Source organism: Talpa europaea (genome assembly GCF_964194135.1).
Source record: "Talpa europaea genome assembly, chromosome: 4".
Classification (NCBI taxonomy): domain Eukaryota; kingdom Metazoa; phylum Chordata; class Mammalia; order Eulipotyphla; family Talpidae; genus Talpa; species Talpa europaea.
In genome coordinates, this window is record NC_140070.1 from 91,503,673 (window position 1) to 91,520,880 (window position 17,208).

Here is a 17,208-nt window from a genome sequence, read left to right on the forward strand (position 1 = left end):
TAGCTGGGAGTGGATTTTTAAAGATTTATCCTACTTGGGAATTAACATGATTTTTGAATCTTTGGATATATTTTTTATTAGTTCTGGAAAGTTTTCTATCATTAATTCTTCTAATACTGTCCTGAATCCAATATGATATTTGTAAAATCTTCTTTTTTAGTCTTAATATCTTTTTTTTAAATTAGTTTATTTATTTATGCATGCAAGAGCTGGGGTACAGGCCAGAGATGGGGTAGGGGGCGAGAGGATTCACCAGATTCAGAGTGGGGAGCAGAACAGGCAGACTGATGAAATACACTAATGAGGGGAGCAGTGGGCAAGTCAGGAGAGGTCTGCTGCGCCATGTGGGTTTCTCTCTGGCGGGCCGGGGATCAAACTTGTGCTGCAGAGGCTGCAGATTGCTTCATAGTGTGGTGTTTAACCCCTTGCGCCACCAGAGAGGCCCCCTTAATATCTTTTTATATTTTCCATTTCTTTATACCTCTGTGCAGCATTTTATAAAAATTTCAGTACTAACTTCCAGTTTACTAACTCTGACTTCAACAGTGTCTAATCCATTTTTAAACCAATTTACTGATTTTTTTCAAGCATTATATTTTTCATTTCAGGAGGTTCTATGAAATTAGTTTTCAAGAAATTTTGATCCTCTTTTAGTTTTTTAAAAAGATATTAAACATACCAATAATGTTGATAATTCCAGTAGTTAAATATTTTGTGGGTTTATGATTCTACTGGACCTTGTTCATAGTGATCATGTTTCCTCAAGTATTTTGTGATTTTTGATAGTAACTGAGTAATTCTTGGGATTTATCTGAAGATCTTTTTCAATGCCTAGATGGAAGACACTTTCCTTGTAAGAGGATTTGTGTTTACTTTTTCTAAACCTTAGAAGAACACTACTAATCTGTCATCACTTTAAACTTAATATTCACCTTGAAGTTCTTCAGACCATGTGGGTGGTGTGAATTCAGGCTGTAATCCCTAAGGGCTGGCTTGTGGTTATGAATTCTGAAGAGAGAATTTTCCTCCTTCAACCAGTGCCAAAGTTTAAACACTGCAATTTTCCTTGCAGTCCCCTTAGGAAGTGGGGGGTAGGGTAAGTTTATTGCACAGTCACATTATTTAAGTATACAGATTTATCACCAGTGACTGGTTAACTTTCACACTGAGATGTCTGAATTTAGTGAAATGTAAGAGAGTCTCAAAATTAAAGTCCCAAATTCAATCTTTTGTTCCTTGTACTCCTCAAGACTGAAAAAATTAAATTCAAGATCAAAAGATTTGGCAATTATAACCAACATGAAAAATATTTTCAGTGTTCAAGTTTGTACTTTCACTTAGTTTTGACATCTACATATTCCATACTTTATTGCCATCTTGTTGATATATTTAAACACATCTCTCTCTTTTTTTCAAAGTTTTACTTATTTATGCATACAAAAACTAGGGTATAGGCCAGAGATGCAGAGGGTGAGAGGATTCATCAGAGACAGAGTGGGGAGCAGAACCGGCAGATTGACCAAAGTACACTGCTGAGGGAAGCAGCAGGGAAGTCGGGAGAGGTCTGCTGTGCCATGTGGGTATCTCCCTGGCTGGGGATCGAACTCGTGCTGCAGTGGTGGTAGATAGCTTCTCAGTGCTGTGCTTAACCCTTGTGCCATCGGGAGGCCCATAGCTCTCTTTTTTCTTTTAATTCAGAATGTTTACAAGGGCTGGTTGGTTGGTTGGTTTTATATCGGAAGTGATAGTCTGGGTATTTAGTTTAGCATACTGCCAGGTGTGGGAGTCCTCTTTACCTGTTTTCATTCATGTTATTCCAATAGCTGGAACTCTCTTTCAACACTGTGCCTGTTACTAATTTATTGTCCCAGTTCCAAATTCACTCTTCATGGCCTGCTATACAAAAATGCAGCTGGACCTCTTCAGAAGTTTTTATTTTCAATCTCATGTAATGCTAAACTTTGCCAATAGAGGGTGGTGAGGAGAGAGTGCAAGATGAAGGGATTTTTCCCTCCTTTCCTGGTGTGCTGCTTCAGCAGCCATGTGCACTCTCTCCCACACCAGGTCCCTCCAGCACTCATGGCTTCTCCAGTGCCTGGCTTTTGGTACTGCACATGCCTCCTGGGCACCCACCTCCTGCAGTGTGGGCGGCTTCACCACCACTCAGCTCCTAGAACTCTGGCACCTTCTCCAGTGCAGGCAGTCAGCAACCACGAGCAGCCAGCAGCTCTCCCCAACACCCACTTGGACTATTTTCTAGGCGAGTGCCTTCAGTGAGACACCTCTTTGTGAACAGCTTTCTGCTGCACTCCATAGGGTGTATTTCCAGGACTTCTATCACAGCAACTTCTCTGCCATTCAGCAAGTCATGGGTGTCACCGTTTTTTGGATCTCACATCTTAGAAGAAGGAATACTTCCTTGTGTGTATTGCTAGGTTGAGAAGAGGGTGATCCTTGCATCTGCTTTTTCTGTATTCATTAGACTTCTTTATACTTCTCATTAGCCAATCCCTACTAAATCTGATCCCATATTTCTTTTTTTAAAAGATGTATTTATTTATGTACACAAGAATTGGAGTATAGGCCAGAGGTGGGGCGGGGGGAGGGGGTGTGTGTGTGAGAGGATTCACCAGACAGTGGGGAACAGAACAGGCAGATTGACTGAAATACACTGCTGAGGGGAGCAGTAGGCAAGACAGGAGAGGTCTGCTACGCCATGTGGGTAGCTCCCTGGCCAGGGATCAAACTCGTGCTGCAGGGACTGCAGGTAGGTTCATAGGTTGTGTCTTTTTTTTTCTCTAAATGTTTTTTTTTTTTTTAATAGAGGCATGCTTTATTTATTTGTTTGCTGGTTTGTTTGTTTGTTTTTTGTTTACACATGCACTGGGTACAGTCAGAAGCGCGGGAGGGTGAGAGAATTCACCAGAGCCAGAGCGGGGAGCAGAGCAGGGAGAAGGACCGAAGTACACTGCTGAGGGGAGCAGCGGGCGGCAGGAGAGGTCTGCGCGCCATGCGGGACCCTCCTCCAGTGGCCGGGGAGCAGCCGGGGATCGAACCGGCGCCGCAGAGGCCGCGGGCAGCTTCGCAACCCAGCGCTCAACCGCTGCGCCACCGGGGAGGCCCCCATAGGTTGTGTATTAATCCCTTGTGCCACCAGGGAGTCCCCAGATCCATTTTGAATATTAAACTTTCCCTATTCAATTTACTAGGTATGATTTTTGTCTCCCAAACCTGACTGATGAACACACCTTTATCAGGTTTCTCTCCCGTCCTCATCAAGATTCACCTCAGCCATCATCATTCTAGTTCAGGTGTATTAGAATGAATCATGGAAATGCTACTTTTGTAAGTCAAAAATAGGTGAATATTGGCAATTTCAAGAGGTTCAAACTTATCTCATTAATTAAAAATGTAATTTCTTTTTAAAAAAGATTTATTTATTTATGCCTACAAGAACTGGTGTACAGGCCAGAAGTGTGGGAGAGGTGAGAGGATTCACCAGAGTCAGAGTGAGGGGCAGAACAGGCAGATCTACTGAAATACACTGCTGAGGGGAGCAGCGGGCAAGACAGGAGAGGTCTGTCGTGCCATGTGGATATCTCCCTGGTTGGCCAGGGATCAGGGATTGAGCTTGTGCTGCAGAGGCTGCAGACAACTTTGCAGTGCTGTGCTTAACCCCTTTGCGCCACCAGGGAGGTCCTAAAAATACAATTTCTAAATGTAATGTCATCTGCTCTAAGAATGAATACTCTTGGGAATGATTTTTAGTCTTTGATTCTTAATTTCTCTATACTTAATCTAATTCATAGTGTTATTATATGCTCAAAAAATGCTTTTTCAGCTGAAAACTTACAAATCATTTAGTCTGTCTAATCTTCAATTTCTCTGCTAACTGTGATCATTATTGACACCTGCCTTATCTAATACAAAGGTTCTTAAAATTTGTTGCCTCCTAGTACAACTACACCGACTGTGTTATTTTATGTGGGAAAAGTAATTGAAAAATTACTTTTTTAATAATAAGATTTTATTTTTGAGTATAACTGGAATTACTTGAAAAACATAAAAAGTAAAGAAATTAGCTATTACCACTATAAACCAGAGACACACTATGGGGGAGGGGAGCGAGGAGAGGAAGGATTAGGGTCAAAATAAGGGGGGTGCAATTGTATGGGGAATATAAGCAAAATGAAAATGCATACATTGTGCAAACATGAAAAATGATGTAAGAATTATATAAAATAAAATATATTTTTTAAAAGAATAGACAGAGGCGTCTTGGCGATCCAAAAAAAAAAAAAAGAAAAGATAAAAGAATTTCATATTTTTACAAAAAAAAGAAATTAACTATTAAAAATTCTACAAACTAGAGATAAAACTGTTAACACTTTCATGAAGCTATTTCTATTATTTTTTCCACAAACATTTTCAAAGCTAAAATTGAGGAAAAAACATATATTTTTATTCTCTTTTTTAAATTCAAAATTATGTGTAAGCATTTACCAGAGTGATTAAATACTCCTTTAAAAACATGTCTTTAGGCTGAGTAATATTCTACCTATCATATGAATAAACCATCAATAATTGATTAAGTTATTTGGATATGTATCTTATTTAAATATTTTGCAACTCAAATAATATTAATATAAACATTCTTACAAATATTTACACATCTCTCTCATTGTTTCATTGAAAGAAATTAGTGAGAGGATACACTGGTTCAAAGCATACAAATTCTAAGGTATTTTGAAACTATACTATTGCCAAATTTCTTCCCAAAAACTATGCATTAATTTGCACTCCAACATGAGAATAGCATTTCAATGCACACTCTGCAGCAAATGGTTTGAAGAAAAATTAGCGAATTTAGTTGTAGAAATGCTATGCATTTCATTTGTCTTTCTTTTATTAGTAGTAATTGCTGTGCATGTCTTTATGCTTATTCCTTTTAAATTTATGTATCTATTTACATGCACCTGTTTTTTAAAATCAAGGCAAGCGTAATTTTATTTTTATTTTTTAAAACATCTTTATGTGTTATGGCTATTAACCAATTTTTCACATATTTTGAAAATGTTTTTTATTTTAATTTTAACTATGAAATGTATGTGAAATTTTAAACTTTTATAGGCAAGCATCTTTGTTATGTATTAATATGTAATCAATCTATTTCTCAATGTTTCATACATTTACTTTTTTTTTGTTTATTTATTTGTTTGTTTTGTTTATACTTGCACTGGGTACAGTCAGAAGCACGGGAGGGTGAGAGAATTCACCAGAGCCAGAGTGGGGAGCAGAGCAGGCAGAAGGACCGAAGTACACTGCTGAGGGGAGCAGTGGGCGGCAGGAGAGGTCTGCACGCCATGTGGGACCCTCCTTCGGTGGCATGTGGGACCCTCCTCCGGTGGCCGGGGAGCAGCCGGGGATCGAACCGGTGCAGCAGAGGCCGCGGGCAGCTTCGCAACCCAGCGCTCAACCGCTGCGCCACCAAGGAGGCCCCTCATACATTTACTTTGTGTTGAAGGTCCTTCCCTATCCAGACATCAGAGTCTATTTTACGTTTTCTATCCATTTATATGAGCTGTTCCATTATTTCAGTTTTAGTGTATCATATGATGTAGAGCATGACTTATTTTTTCTAAAAATATAAAGTACTCATTTGATAATCTGAAAGCTAACCTTAATATATTTGCAAAATTTTTACAAAATACAGACATTTTTGCAGGCAGGATTTGGTGGAACTGAGCTATGTGCATTTAAAAATAGCCAATAATAAATATGCGCTATATTTCATGGTTGTCTGATAAAGTATATAGTGTCTATAATGGCCTAGCCTTATAGGTCCTTTATTAATTATGATTTTCACTTAAGAGATAGTTCAACATGTGAATGAATCCAGTCTCCAAAACAAATTTCCCTACATTATAGATGGTAGGTATGTGAATAACCAATTGCCTTTGAATCTGAAATACTGTTTTTGCTTGAATATGTGTGTGTGCGTGTGTGTGCGCTCGCACATTTATATGGACACACGAGCATGTGTGGGTAAAATATCTGGCAGCAATTCCAGTAGAGCTAAAGGAAATAAATGGTAGTTTTACAAAGTATCCCTGCCCCATTTTTTTGATTTCCAACATATTCTACTCTCTTTTTTGTCATAACTGATGATATTCTTGTATTTTCTCCTCTCAGCCATCATCTCAGACATCCAGAGTCCTCTGGTTGGGTTGTGTAAGGACTACGTAATGTTGACACCACTTTTATGGGATATATTAGAATACCCCAGGATATTTTGGAAACCCCTCCCTTCCTGGGGTTTGCTGTACATTTCCCACCAAACCCCAAAATACCCTCAAAGCTCCTTACAAATATAGAAGGGATCAGTCAAAGATCTCATTGGAAACAACAAACTGCCACTCTGGCTAATTTACTTGGGAAAAAAACAAACAAACAAACAAACAAAAAAAAAATACTAAGTAGTGCATGGAATTTCTGAGAAACTTGGAAGACCAGGATTAGAGGCTATCCTAGGAGTCACAGTGACTTAAAATATGTCACAGAACCAGTCTCATCATGTAGCTTCACTGCAACTGGCACTACCCTGTTACCAGAATGGCTTACCAGGAGTCCCTGCTTCTTCATGTCCTCGCTTTGACTCAGAGTCCTGAGTGGGTGAACCTGATTGGCAGAATTTATGGAATAGCTGCACAGAAAGCATGGAAAGTAAGTTGCTGTATTTTCATTGCCTAAAAGAGAGTTGCCCGTCCTATAGGGAAAAGGTTCAGATGGTGTGTAGACATAAAAATGTGTAACATCCCTTTCCTAAACTGATGCATACAAACACCCAGTGTTGTTTTTTAAGAGTTTATTTTTTAAAGATTTATTTATTTGATCATACAAGAACTGGGGTACAAGCCAAAGGTTTGTGGGGTGAGAGGATTCACCAGAAAGAGTGGGGAGCAAAACAGGCAGATCTACTGAAATATACTCCCTGTTGAGGGGAGCAGAGGGCAAGACAGGAGAGGTCTGCTGCATCATGTGGGTTTTCCCCTGATGGGCCAGGGATGGAACTCATGCTGCAGTGGCTGCCAAAAGCTTGATAGTGCTGTCTTTAAACCCTGCACCACCAGGGTGGCACCACCCAGTGTTTTGCTTTGTTTTTTTTTTTAAAGATTTATTTATTTATTTATACAAGCACTGGGTACTGTCAGAAGCACGGGAGGGTGAGAGGATTCACCAGAGCCAGAGCGGGGAACAGAACAGGCAGAGTGACGAGGTGCACTGCTGAGGGGAGCAGCGGGCAGCAGGAGAGGTCTGCGCGTCATGTGGGACCCTCGCCCAGCAGCCGGGGATCGAACCGGCGCTGCAGAGGCTGCGAAAAGCCTCGCAACCCAGCGCTCAAGCGCTGCACCACCGGGGAGGCTCCACCCAGTGTTTTTAATAAGAATCTGGACATTAGGTTTGTGACCAGAGGGTCTCAATGGTATTGACAGTTTCTCCATATGCCATCTTAAGCTGCTTCTTTAATAAATATTTACTAATTGAAATCTGTCTTGTGCAAGGCATGATACAATGTATAAGAAATTTTTGTTATCCTCAGAAGACTACACTCCAGTAGGGAAAGTAATATTTACACCAATAGAGTTTTAAAGCCTGATTTAATTACAACACAGGGCAAGGCAAAGAAGTACATAACTTGTCTTAATCTGCATTTCTTTAAGATCAGAAATTGAGGCAAGGACTTGAAGCAGGCCCTCTATTTTGGAGGTGGTCCCAGGAAGCAGGAGTGAGGGAGGAGGGAAAATGCATGTGAAAAAGAGGAAAGGCCAATGTAATATGCCATTTAGAGGTCATTGTTGTAGACAATAGGGACTCATTTCTGCCAGGATCTCCAAAAAACATACATAATAGAAAAGTCCACCTAAAAACAGCAAGCGCAAGTTTTTATCCACCGGTTCCCACACCCCACTGATGAAGGGTTTTCCCCAGGAACCATAACTCCCTCACACTTCCAGTCTGGGCTTGTCTACAGTAAGAGTTCCCTGGTATCAGAGAAAGCCCTGTGAGCAAATGCACTTGAGGTGGTGAAGTGGGATGTAAGGTGAGGTGAGTCTGAGCTTGCATGATGTCTTCAACCAGAGCTGCAGTTAAGGCAGAGGTAGGGCAAAAGGATGTGACAAGGGCACCAGAGGTCCTGTTCCAACTATCAACCTACAGACACACTTAATAGGGGTGATATAGTCAAATGAGCTCGAGGTCAGTGAAGGCTGTAGTGTTTAGAGGACTTCCTTATGGAAGCTGGGCTCCAGCTGAGCCTGGAAAGAATTTTTCATGCCAGAATTTTTGCTATACATTAGGATCTGGAGTTTTCTAAAGGCTGGCTGTACTGAAGGCAGCAGTTATGTATTCCAGTGCATTGTACCTCTGTAAATCCGTCTATACTCTATTTCTCTTTCTGCAATAACATTACACTGAGGTTATGGCATCCAGGCATCCTTCAAATGCTTTCACAGGCTTTGACACCAAAAAAAAAAAAAAGTTTCCCTCAATTCAAGTGATTTTAGCACACTAGAAATTCTGGTAAAGTTAGTAGTGGTTATTTTAAAAGTTCTTCTGTATCAAAAATACAGCCTATGATGGTTTAACAATGATAATTCTGATAAAAGCTATTACTGCTGAGTAAATCAGGTGACATATTTTTCCCTCTGAATTTTCATGGCCTTGTTTGTGAGGCATATATAAAATAAAAATAAAGAAATCTCCTTATATGTGGTACTGGCAATTACGTTAAGGTATGTATATCAAAAAAGTATTTACAAACAACATAAAATGTGGCTCTTTTTGGAGATTTTTTTTCATTTGCCTCATCTTATTATTTTCAATATTATCTACTCATTACATTGTGTGAAGTAAAACTCCATTTCTCTTAAAATGTACCTGATATGTAGACTTTGTCTAAACTCATGTACTTCCTAATTATCTCAAAGCAAAGTCTGTTTTCGGAATGAAAAGTAATTGATTTATAAATATCCCTGGCTTAGAGCTATTTGGTTTTCTCCTTCCTTCTCTCACACTCTCACTCATCCATAGAAATTGGATTTCTTACCCATCTCTCCTCTTCACCTGTGAACAATTTCTTTTTTTTCTTTTAGAAATTTATATATTTATGGATACAAGAACTAGGGTACAGGCCAGAGGTGCGGGGGGTGAGAGGATTCACCAGAGACAGAGCGGGGAACAGAACAGGCAGACTGATGAAATACACTGCTGAGGGGAGCAGTGGGCGGCAGGAGAGGTCTGTCGCACCATGTGGGACCCTCGCCAGCGGCCTGGGATCGAAATGGTGCTGCAGAGGCTGTGGATAGCTTCACAGTATTATGCTTAACCCTTGTGCCACCAGGGAGGCCTTTACCTGTGAACAATTTCTCTGTGGACAACTGTTTAATCTGACTTAAGTTGATCAGACAATCAAAAGGCATAGAAATTCAGTTATCCCACTTCCGGTATTTACTTGAAAAATACAAAAACACTAATTCAAAGAGATATATACCACCCCATGCTTAATGCAGCATTATTTACAATAGATAAGAGTTGAAGACAACCTGAATGTCCATTGATGGACGAATGGATAAAGAAGTTGTGGTCTATATACACAGTGGAATACTGTTCAGCTATAAAAATAGATGAAATCCTGGGCCTCCCAGGTGGCTCAGCGGTTGAGCGCTGGGTTGCGAAGCTGCCCGCGGCCTCTGCGACGCCGGTTCGATCCCCGGCTGCTCCCCGGCCACCAGAGGAGGGTCCCACATGGCGCACAGACCTCTCCTGCCGCCCGCTGCTCCCCTCAGCAGTGTACTACGGTCCTTCTGCCTGTTCTGCTCCCTGCTCTGGCTCTGGTGAATTCTCTCACCCTCCCGGCTTCTGACTGTACCCAGTGCATGCATAAACCAAACAAACAAACAAACAAATAGATAAATAAATAAGACATGCCTCTAGAAAATTAAAAAAAAAAAAAAAAAAAAAAAAAGTTTAAAAAAAAAAAAAAAATAGATGAAATCCTGCCATTTGCAACAATATGGATAGATCTAGAGGGTATTAAGCTTAGTGAAATAAGTCAGATGGAGAAAGATAAAAAATATATGATTTCACTCATGTGGTGTATAGAGAAAACAAATGGATGAACTAAATGCAACAAAAATAAACTTTTAGACTGTAAAGACCAGTTAGTGGTTACAGAACGAAAAGGAGGAGGGTAGTGAATAAATCAGATAAAAGGGACCAATTGTACAGGAAAGAAAAGAATTGGACTTCTAGTGATGAAGTTAATGTAATATATGCACATGTTGATTTTTAATGATGTGCATTTGAAACTTACACAATATTATAAAGCAGTTACTTTTTTTATTCTTTTTTAATTTATTTTTATTTATACAAGCACTGGGTACAGTCAGAAGCGCAGGAGGGTGAGAGAATTCACCAGAGCCAGAGCGGGGAGCAGAGCAGGCAGAAGGACCGAAGTACACTGCTGAGGGGAGCAGCGGGCAGCAGGAGAAGTCTGCGCGCCATGCAGGACTCTCCGGTGGCCGGGGAGCAGCTGGGGATTGAACCTGTGTTGCAAAGGCCACGGGCAGCTTTGCAACCCAGTGCTCAACCGCTATGCCACCGGGGAGGCCCTAAAGCAGTTACTTTAATAAAATAAATATTGTTTAATAAAAAAGGAATGCATAGGAACATGCACCACATTCCCATGTCCCGAGCCCTGTTCATTACCCTTTTCTATTTCAGGTCAATGACGGCCCCATCTCATTTGCTCTGTGCTCTTTCCACCCTACCTCCTGGCTCTTTCATCATCCCAGGTGACAGTTACCCCCACTGAGACAACTGCTCAAAATTATGGGTCCTTTAAAAAAATGCCTTTTTGCCTATCTTTGCTGCCCCAACTTTTGACTGTTTCCTCAGTAAAATCCCAACCTCTTTGCTTAATGAACTGAGATAGCGCTCTTGAACACATTTTGTAAACTATAAAGCAATATGCAAAGGCAATTTACTGTTATCATTTATGATCTCCTCAAAAAATCCAAGTCAGGCCTGATGAGTAGGACCCATAACAAGTGTTGTAAAAATAAAGAAGAAGAGAGAGAAAGAGTGAGAGAGTGAGCTCACTAGTTTCATAAATTAAATTTCTTTGTCCGTTCTAAAACATACTTACTAATGGAGGAATGTAATATCCTATGAAAATGAAAAAAAAAATTTAGTCAAAACTTGTTCATCCAGGGGCCTCCCTGGTGGAGCAGGGGGTTGGGATGCAACCTACGAAGCAGTCCACAGCCTCTGCAGCACGAGTTGGATCCCCAGCCGGCAAGGGAGCAACCCACATGGCACAGCAGACCTCTACTGACTCACCCGCTGCTCCCCTCAGCAGTGTATTTCGGTCAGTCTGCCTGTTCTGTTCCCTGATCTGTCTCTGGTGAGTTCTCTCATCCCCCACACCGTTGGCCTATACCCAGCTCTTGTATGCATAAATAAACCTTAAAAAAAACCCAAAATTTGTTAATCCAATATCAGCCATCTTTTTCTTTCTGTCTTTTTATCTGTAGCCATATAATAGTTACATTTTGTAGCCTGTTCTTACTGGTTAATATTACAGTAGAAAAAATTTTACTGCTATTATATACCCCCCATTAAAAGGAAATATTTAATTAAAATTCTACAGAAATGTCAGCACCATTGACTTTTTAAACCTTTGAAAATATTCAGAAGTTCCCTTTAAAATATCCATAAATGTTCCCAGCTAACTTATCTAATTCAATTTGCCTTTACTCAAACTCACTATTAAAAATAAATACATGCATGTAAAATAGGTTAATTGTATAGTATACAAATTATATCTCCATAAAGCTATTATTAAAAAACATTACAATAAAAAATAAATACAAATCCATTTACACTAAATGTGCTACAATTTTAATTACTTGATAGCATAGCAGGATGATTTATTGAAATATTAATTTGTGTTTTGGACTGTGTATTTTACTTGCCCTCAAACTCAGAAGTTAGCTTCAAGGTTTTGTATTTCCTTTCTTCAGAGGTATTTGCAAGGTCAATTAGAACCTTTACAAAACAAATTCTTTTTTCAACACTGGATAAAAACCTGAATTCACTGTAGAGTTTATGCAAGGACTCCTTGAGCAGGGCAGGAGAGAGGGAAGATCCTTTGAAGATAACAAGAGGGCCAAAGGACAGCTGTTCTCAGCCCTGGGAGAAGTCAGAGACAGAACTCCAGGCCAGTGGCTCTGAATCGGGGCTCTTAGGAGGGCTATGTCCCAGTCACAGACATAACCAGCCTCAGCCAAACCTATTTTGTCCCAACAGTGTCGCTGAAGCGCCAGGTCCCCATGTGCTGGCACAGATTTCAGTGGAAACTAGGGTTGACCCTAGAATAACAAGAAAGGCTTCCCAGGAACTGTGTTTCAAGAAAATCTGGAAGATGGCAAGGACCCTTGCTGAGTGAGGTGTCCCATCAGTCCAGAATCTGTCCCCTGTCTGAAGCCGATGATGCAGGCTGATTTAACCTGCTTTCCAGGACAAAAAGAAATGGAGTCATTTTACTAAGAACGTTCGCTGTACTAGTACTGCAGCCATATAGATTACAATTATTTTCTAAATATCACCTCTTATGTGATATTGATAATCAATTTATGAAGGAATGCTTCCTCCCCACCTCCAAACCCTCACACGCAATGGAGTCTTACTGCTCTATTTTAAACCTGAAAGGGATCTTGTAGATGTAGTTCATTCCCAACCTTTTAAAGACCAAAAATTTGAACATGTGCAAGGTGAGGCGAATTCCCCAGAGTCACAGAGCTGGGGGTGGCCTGGAGTCAGGTATCGTGGCCTCAGGCGGTGCTCCTCCACACCCTCAGGAGGGGATTGGCCCACACTACATGAATGCACTATGGGATGTTGATGAGAAACCAGGACCCATTCTGTGGGTACAGCGGTTGAGCTGGGTAAACGCCACACATGTACTTGTGATAAACTTGGCCTTAGTGTGATTCACCTGAGAATGGAGGCCCTTTCAAGTCTGTACAGTTACCCAGAAGAACGTCCCTGCAACCCCAGCCATTTACTGGGGCCCTGCTCCCAAGAACAGCAGTGAGCAACTGCCATCGTTATTACGTACTGTATAATGAAAGCAAATTACCCCCTCATTCGTTTCTTTTAGGGTTTCTATAGTGATTTCCGAAGGACACACTTTGACCTACATTTTCATTACTTCTATAACATGATAGTGATGTAATTCAGAAGTGAAGAAGCAGCTGAAATGACAATGTAGGATGCAAAGGGTCAGAAATATTGTGAAACACAAGAAATGATACCTTGTGCAAGGGTTAGTTTTACATAAGGATATGCAATAACAGTGAAAGACTAAAATGAAGTCACTGCTTTGGCTTGTTGTGGGAAAATCAGTGATGGAGAAAGTGTGCATGGTTTATGGTGACACATGTAAAACTGTTCTCTTCATTGTCATCCTTTGCATGCTGGTTAAACATTTGTTACACATTTTATCACCATTTAAGCACTTTCCTACTCACTAACTTAGAAGCAATTTAAACAATTTTAAATTCCCACTCTGGGAAAATAAAACTGCCATTAAAAGAAAACACATTTACTTTGATTTATTCCTATCAATACATTTTAATTCAAAAATATATTTTTCTGATTATACATTTGCTCAGTAATTGCAACTACACAGTATAGTTTTTGGTGAAGGAATCATGTAATTTTTGTCTAATAACCTCACTACATTTTGTATCTAAACTTTAGGCTTTGTTTGTGAGTGTAGTTTTTCTTATTATAAAATGTGAATATGTTTACAGTTCTTTCTAATAAACAGAATATTTTATGATATTACCAGGTCACCAGTGCTAAAGTTAAGGTTCAGAAACAGGGGTGTCAGAAGCAGGTGGTGAATTAGCAGCCTTGGGAAGCCTTTTAGGGTCAATTACCATTTGGGAGTTGCCCCTGCTCAGTGCTAAGTTCTCAGTATTGTGAGACTGGAAATTTATTTATATCAACGAACCCAGATTTGCTCAATTTCAGCAAGTCACCGATGCTTAATAAAGTCTCACACGATTGGTCCATAAACCCAGATACAGATTTACCTTTCTAATGATAGCAAGAACTTGGGCTGTGAAATCAGCAGGCTGGGGTTCTAATACAGGCTCACCACTTTTATGAGGGCAAGCTACTAAATTTCTGAGCCTCAGTATTTGCCTCTGTAAAATGCAGTTGTCATAGGATTAAAAGAAATATATTAAGTATGTAGCACAACACTCAATGATTGGTGGCCACCGTGAACAACACAATAATGGTGATGACCACAAAGGAGGAAAAAAAGGAGGAAAAGGAAGAACAGGAGGTTGCAGAAATCACAGGGATTTGATTTATATTGACTGATGAGCATATTTTCTACATAAGTTCAAAGACAGTCCAAGGTCGATTAGAAGGCACTTTTATTTATTTATTTATTTATTTATTTTTTATTATTAATTTATTTATACAAGCACTGGGTACAGTCAGAAGTGCGGGAGGGCAAGAGAATTCACCAGAGCCAGAGCAGGGAGAAGAACAGGTAGAAGGACCGAAGTACACTGCCGAGGGGAGCAGTGGGTGGCAGGAGAGGTCTGCGCGCCATGTGGGACCCTCACCCAGTGGCCGGGGATCGAACCGGCATTGCAGAGGCTGCAGGCAGCTTCGCAGCCCAGCGCTCAACCGCTGCGCCACCAGGGGAGGCCCAGAAGGCACTTCTAATAGAGACAGAGAAAGATGAATTTCATGGGCCTTTAAGTCAATGGGCTCTGTTAGCTCCATCTCTACTGTAGGGATATTCCTGCCTGGCAGACAGGAGACATTGTTTCCATTGCAACACCTAGACAGTGCCTAGTAAATGGCACACCTTTACTAAATAGTTAATGAATGATTTGGTAGAGTCCCCCATACTACAGAGTGTATATGGTGCAGGACATAATGATAATTCCTGTATCTTTGGTTCTCCTATTTCTAGACTCACTAAAGTATTGCCCCTTACCATCTCCCCCCAGTCTTCACACTATATGAACACAGAATTTCTTCAGTAATATAATCAAGTGATTCACAGATTTATCTGGTACATCAATCATGTTTAGACATTGTCTAATTAAACTCAAATTACTTTATCATTCACTGCAATTATATTTCCAAATTCTGTGAGTTCTATCTTATAATCTAACAAATGCTTATGGGAGAGATGGGTTAGATGCCCCTGAAAATCACATTTTATTTTTCTGGGGCACAAAGCTATCAATAGATTACATTTCTCATGACCAACTAAGTTAGGTGAGGCTACATAATCGAGCTCTAACTAATGGAATATGTGCTCAGTGACGTACATTTCTTCCAAGCCTGGTCCATAAAACCTTCCTATATGCAACTCAGCTCTCTATCTTTTGTTGTCAAGATGAATGTAGAGAATCCACTCACCTAGGAAATGATGGAGTCAAGCAGAGAAAAAAGCCTAGGTCTCTGAGTAATCACAAGGAGCAGAGTCAGCCTCCCTCCCTCCCATCACGTCCACATATCAACCCTCATAGGACTATGGTGTGAATATATATCTTTTATCAGGTTTCTGAGATTTTGGGATTATTTTTTATAGCAGTTAGCCTGTCCTGAATAATTTAGTACCGTACTCATATTACTTTACTGACTTTTCTTTTAAATATATCTATTGCTTGAGAAGTTGGAAAGGTTCATTTTTGTTCTGTATTCGTATTTATGTGATTATCCACTTATGGCCTCTTTCTTCTGTCCTATTAAGCATCCATATAATACCAATCAACCAATTAGCAATCAATTCTGCCCCTAATTATCCATTTCTCTTCATTCCTACTACCTACATAGTAGATCCCTGGTTTTCCCAGTTGGATCACTATAATAACCTCCTATGTTTTTTCCTTTCCTTCACTTTCATGCCTTCATTTGCCAGCCCTTGCCAGAGCAGTCTTTAAAACCTGAAAATCTGATTTTGTCATTTTTTCACTTGAAATTTAGTAATTCCCATCAAGAAGTGTTATTACCTAAAGAAATTAGCCTGCTTCTTGGAGTGTCTTTGTTTGCTTTTCCTTTATCACACACCCTAAATTATTAAAGTTCTATGGTTTCCAAGTATGAATCTAAAATACCTGGAATCTTAGGTATTACTAGAAAAAGTTCTGGAATTTGCTAAGATTAAATCTGATCATGGATTTATAGATAAAGCACATGCTTCCCTGAGTTACAAAGAATTTCTGTTGTATAAAATGTAGCAACAGAGCATAAGAAGCTCTAATTTCTCATTTTTTATTGATAACTTTAGCCATCACCCAAGTTCCTGAGACATGAAAATCGAGAGGTATAAGGGATGAAGGTTCTATGACCTTAGAGACTAGAGATGAATTAGGTAAAAAAAAAAAAAAAAAGAAAACAAATACAAAAACACTTTTTGCCACCTAATCACAAATATCACTAAGCTTTCTTATACAGATTTTATGCTGCATTTGAGGAATAAGGAATGATATCCTCCTTCTTTTAGGCATTCCAGTCACTTACTTTTACCTAAATTTGCCAAATCTAGTGATCTGTGCAAAACTTCACCAAAAAGGGCAGTTTCCTCTATTTCTTTGTTTAAGCAATTTACTGAGACTTATCCTGACTGTCTCATTTAAAACTGTAACATTTCTAACCCTACACCCAGTTTCTGCTTCCCTCCTCTCTCTTTTTCTACAACATTGATCCTACTTAGGATACTATATAATTAACTCATTTGCCATGTTTATTGTCAATTGCATCTCTCCCCTGGACTAGAATGCAAACTCCATGATGACAAGGATTTTTTTCTGTTTGTTCTCTGATTTAAGGAACTAGAAGAGTGCACACAGCAGGCAGGCAAGAAATATTTGTTGTTATTAAATGAAATTGAGAAAATGGAGAATAGAAAATTAAGCACATTTTGACATATTCCATGGTTACATTTGAAGAAGACTTGGGACAAGATGTAAAGAATAGATGAGACAATAGAAGCACAGAAGATGAAGGTAAAGAACACCAAGTGCCACCGCATGCACTTTAAGGGACTCAAAGAGCTCTATAACCATTACCTTATTTTTCTCATCATGGCTAGAATTATTCTCACTT